Below are 5,313 nucleotides of genomic sequence, written 5' to 3' on the forward strand. Positions count from 1 at the left end.
AAAGAAAAAAGAAAAACAAGCAAGGAAAGGACACGCCGCCCCATAGGTGAAATCTTCAGCTGAGGTTTCCTCTTACCCTGGGTAACTCTGGTTTGAGTCAAGTTGATAAAAAACGGACCGGCATGCTTGCTGGTGAGCTCTCTGTGCCTGCCACTGAGCTACACCCCGAGACCTTCAACTATTTCCTGACTTACAGAAACTGACAAGCATACAGGAAGCACACCAAGAAGAAGCCACACTTCAGCAATCACTAGTCCTTGGTGCCATTAGGGGGGAGATGGCCAGGTCAAGAACGTCCCTGCTGCAGAAGGAGACCCCAAGTTCAGCTCCCACAGATGTGGTGGTGCAATGCCTAGCATTGGTGGGGCGGCGCAGGAAGGAGGTGGACGGACCCCCAGAAGTCCCTGGGCAGCCACTTCCACGGTTCTAAGTGCTCCATGGTACATGAGCTCTGTGTTCAGAACAGCTTCTTCCTCTCCAAGTAGAGGCCAACAATGATTTGTAAACCTAAATGAACAGACCGGGCTTCACTCTACTGAATAGACTATATTCAATAGATATTTAAAATATTCAAAAGAGGCCTCAGAGTCCACAGACTCCCTCCCTCTTGTGGCATCCAGGGTGGGGGCGGGAAGGGGGCTTTCCTAAGCTCCTTGACTCTGTATGTTGGCAAATCTTGTCTATGCTTTTTAGGCCTGTGGGGAGACTTGACTCAAGGACAATGGTTTATTCTGGAAAGGGCCAGCAGATGGGGACCTGGGTAAAAGCACCTGGCGTCCAGTGTCCACTTCCAAGCTGGGGCAGTTAAACAGGGCAGCCAAGGACGAGGAGGGGGGGAGGGAGGGAAATGTTCCCCCACTTGTTGGAGTTGGTTGGGGTGGCAGGGAGTTAAAGAATGCCAGGTGGTGATAAACATCTCTCATGGTCGGCCATTACTCTCGGTCAATAGGGCAGGGAGGGGAAAATCTAGAAATGAAGGTGCTTTAGTGCCGGGAACCAAGCTACTTTAATTCTGAAGCTTGTTGCTGTTTAACCAAAATGGAGACGCTTTACAAAATGGTTAACCGCCTGCTGAGCCTGGCCTATGCTGTCCCTCCTTCAGGAAGCCGGCTCCCCAGGCAAACACCTTTCCTTTCTGTGTCCCTGTCTGAGTGACCACGTTGCCTCCTCCTTCGAAGCCAGGCCCAAGGATGCCTACCTCAGCTGCCACAGCGATCACAACCAACCACTACCTCTTTCTGAGGTGCTGGCCCTCTCCCAAGGCCTCTCTGCTAACTGTGATGGGGGAGACAGAACAGAGATCTACTTGCCCCAGAACGGGCACCAAACGCAGACTAGAGACATGGTTCTATCCGGCTCAGATGGGTGAACTTTCACTCTGCGGGATCAGGAGGGGTCACGGTCATTCGGTCATCGAGAATGACGTGAGCACAAGCCCAGCCCAGAGTTCAGTGCCTAGCACCTCATACACTGGTGTGCATGCTTGTATCTAGCACTGAAAGGAGGAAGACCAGATGTTCAATGCCAGCCCAGGCTACAAGAGACCCTGTCTTTTGGTTCCTGGGCCACAGCCCTCTGGCGTGATACTCGGTGCCCCTCGGGCTAGCAAGTACCCTGCCACCAGCGCCAGCGCCAAGTGTGCTGGCTGAATACAAACACAGAGAGGTGGCCTGTGAAGAGACGCCTACAGAGCTTGCTGTGGTGTCCAGTTGCTGCTGTGTATGTAGTCCAAGAAGAAACAGACAGGGAACCGAGTCTCCTTCCCCTCCCCCTTCACTCGTTTGTAGGGTAAGCAGAGAGCAAGTAGGGGTGACTCTTTTCCTAATCCCCCCTCCCAGAACCAGCCTAGTAGAAGGGGAGAGGGTGAGGGGGAAGCGGGAAGAAACAACAATGAGGAAGGGGGGGTGGGCAGCTACAACCCCTAGATGTCTGGATCCTAAGCCCAGCCCACCGGATGTCCCCACCACTTGCCAGAACCCGACCCAATTTGCAGAGATAAAACCAATCTGATCCTTAATTCCCCAAATTAATTTATTGGCTTGCCTCTTGGGTGCAGAAACACGTCTGGCCACCCGAAATCTGGTAATTATTTACATAAACACAGCGCCCTCACCTCGGTGAATTGGTTGGGATCACACTGGAGAGGCTTGGAAAAGTCCGAGCCTCCAAGATCTCCCTCAGATAGTGTTAACGGAGTCTCGAAACAGCCTCAGATAATGTTAACCTAGTCTCAAAAATAACCTCGGATAGTGTTAACCAACCCCCAGCAACCTACTCTCCTCCGTCATTGACCAGGACACCCGTCGTCCCAATATCACTAAGATATCTGCAGAGTCTCTACAGGATAGGAGGGATGGAACCACTGCAACCATCTTGGCTGCACCCACAGAGAGGGCATGAGACTGAGGGGGAGGTGTGGGGACCCCCACGGGACCCACAGTCTGTCTGCTGGAAGCTGAGCCCCGCTGAGAATAAACAGGATTAGGAATTTTATGCTGTTTGGAAAGGAAGAGCAAGAGCCATGGCTGGCAGAGGGAAAGGGTCTGCTTTTTTTTTTTTTTTTCCTTTTTTTTTTTTTTAATTTTTTGCGGCCCCCCCCCCCCCCAGGAGGCCGAGCTGTAGACTGACTGAGCTCTCAGAAGGGCGCTGGGCGGATGACTTGGCATCTTTACCTAACATTAATTTCTGAAAGGCCCAGGTTGTTTCCTAAATTGCTGCCCGTTCAGAACCTCTGGCTTTCATCTGTTTTTATAGTACCTCTCTAGGCTGTAGGCAGGAGCTGCCGCCAGGCGACGACCAGCACCAGTGACGTTCCTCAGGCTCAGTACAGCCGGGGCGGAATTATTTCCGGCAGGATGGGGGGGGGGATTCTTGAAAAATACAAATTAAAAAAATAAAATCTGTCTGCTGCAGAAACAGCCCCCCCGCCACCTGCAGGGGTACCCTCAGGAGAACATGCCACAAAGCCCTAACACAGCTGAGACCTCACCTCATTTCCTAGGTAGCCCGGGGCAAGCCACTTAACCTCAGTTTCCCCATCCGTAAAATGGGGTTAATCATGCCCCCCCTCCTTCAGGAGCCCTGGTAGGTTTTAATTGGGTAATGGTTGTGGCGCCCTTTGATGTAGTAAGTTTTATTAACTTGCGAGGGATCCCCTGGGGCCAGAAAAAGCAGTTAAACCAGAGAGGAAAAAAAGGGGGTGGGAGGGCTTGAAAAGCAAGCCAGGCTCCTGTGCTGAGCGGTTCCAGCAGGGTCCTCCCAGCAAGCAGCAAGCCTCTCTCTCTCTCTCTTTCTCCCTCCCTCCCTCCCTCCCTCTCTCTCTCTCTTTCCCTCTCTCTCTCTCTCTCTGTCTCTCTCTCTCTCTGCCAGAGGGCTGCCCCAGGAGCAACCCGCGGCCTCGCTCCTCAAACTCCCATTCTCCCTTTCCCTCCGGAGGGCACACCACCCAGGCAAACCGGAAGGGTCTTATTGCCCTTCTGGGTCCTTGGAAAGGCTGGAAGGTGCCCTTTAAAATCCCCAAAGAGTCGCTATTGATCCCCTAAAGTCAGGCAGGTTTGTTCTCTCTCTTCCTAAGAGGGTTTTCCTAGCCCAGGCTAGCCCATATCCTCACAATTGAGGATGACCTTGAACTTTGGATCCTCCTGCCTCCACCTCAGAGGCTGGGATTTGGGGGGGGGCAGGGGCATCATCTGGGCAAGCCGACTGAGCCCATTCCAGCAATCCTGATTCTTTCTGTTTGTCCTGGGATCGGAAGGCAGCCTGTTCCCTTGCCTGTGAGCACTGGGGTGCTGGGAGCCTAGTGTGTCCACAGGGGACTCTGTCTCTCTCTGTGACAAGCTCACACACGGCTGGCATACGTGGGCCTCCTAGCAGTAGCTGAATACGGTCCATGGTCCATACGTGTTTAGATTGCACTTCTTCCTACCGCAGGCCTGTGATACTGTTCACAGTCAGGTGGGTTTTGTTTTTTGTTTTTGTTTTTTTTGTTTTTTTGTTTTTTTTTTTAAATGTTACATAAATAACCCGTTTATTGCAGGCTAGGCAAGTCTCAGACAGCAGGGCTTCTACTGGTCTTTCAGTTCCTTCAGTCTTCTGATGGCAGACTTCACTGTGACTGCAGAGGTGGTGTTGTAGGTCCAGGCCCCACCGGCCACTGTTTTCATGCAGGAACCACAGTGCCAGATGCCGACGGCTCATCTCTTCATCTTGGTCTTGCCACAGAAGGAGCAAGTCTACTTGGCGTGCTGGCTGATTTCAATTTTCTTCACCATTTTCCGGAGGGAGGCACCATAGCGGGTCCTGTACTTGCCGACGATGCCGACCTTCTTGGTGCGTTTAGCCATGTCGCCGGAACCCAAGCCCAAGTCCGAAGAGCTTTTTTGTTTTTTCGAGACAGGGTTTCTCTGTGTAGCCCTGGCTGTCCTGGAACTCACTTTGTAGACCAGGCTGGCCTCGAACTCAGAAATCCGCCTGCCTCTGCCTCCCAAGTGCTGGGGTTTAAGGTGAAGGTTTTACTTTAAAAACAAAAACAATTTTTAATGTTTTATTTAATGCATACTAGTGTTCTGCCTGCTTGTATGCTGTGTGTGAGGGCATCAGATCCTCTAGAACTGTAGCTACAGACAACTGTGAGCTGCCATGTGGGTGGTGGGAATTGAACCCAGGTCCTTTGGTGGAGCAGCCATCTAAAGATGGCTCTTAACCACCGAGCCATCTCTCCAGCCCCCAAGTTTTACTTCTATCAGGCTGTGTTTGGTTCAAGTATGTCACAATGATCACCAAGTCCAAAAATTAAGTAATTTAAGGCTGGAGAGATAGCCCTGCAAGTGGTAGCATTTGGCACTCTTCCAGAAAACACAAGTTCGGGGACTGGAGAGATGGCTCAGCAATTAGGAGCACTGACTGCTCTTCCAGAGGTCCTGAGTTCAATTCCCAGCAACCACAGCCATCTGTAATGGGATTTGATGCCCTCTTCTGGTGTGTCTGAAGACAGCGACAGTGTACTCACACACATATTTTAAAAAGGAAAGAAAAAGAAACCCCAAGTTCAGTTCTTAACACATCAGGAGACTCAGCAACCTACTCTCTCCAATTTCAGGGGATCTGATGCCCTCTTTTGGCTCCCAAGAGAACTGCACACACATGACATATACACACTTGGAAACGTGCACAAATTTTTTTTTCCTTAAAGACTAGCATAGGGCTTTCCTTAAAGACTAGCATAGGGCTTGGAGGTGGGGTGGCTCAGGAGGCAGAGTGCCTGTCTAGCATATACACAGAGCTCCAAACAGAAGTCTGGATTCATGCTTAGCT

The 5,313-nt window shown here is 51.3% G+C and overlaps 1 pseudogene; it reads right to left on the bottom strand.

The window, feature by feature from the left end:
- Positions 1-4,010: 4,010 nt before the first annotated feature.
- On the bottom strand, positions 4,011-4,360 carry LOC110284265 (annotated as a pseudogene).
- Positions 4,361-5,313: the final 953 nt, after the last annotated feature.

The sequence above is a fragment of the Mus caroli genome, chromosome 17 (assembly GCF_900094665.2).
Source record: "Mus caroli chromosome 17, CAROLI_EIJ_v1.1, whole genome shotgun sequence".
Lineage (NCBI taxonomy): Eukaryota > Metazoa > Chordata > Mammalia > Rodentia > Muridae > Mus > Mus caroli.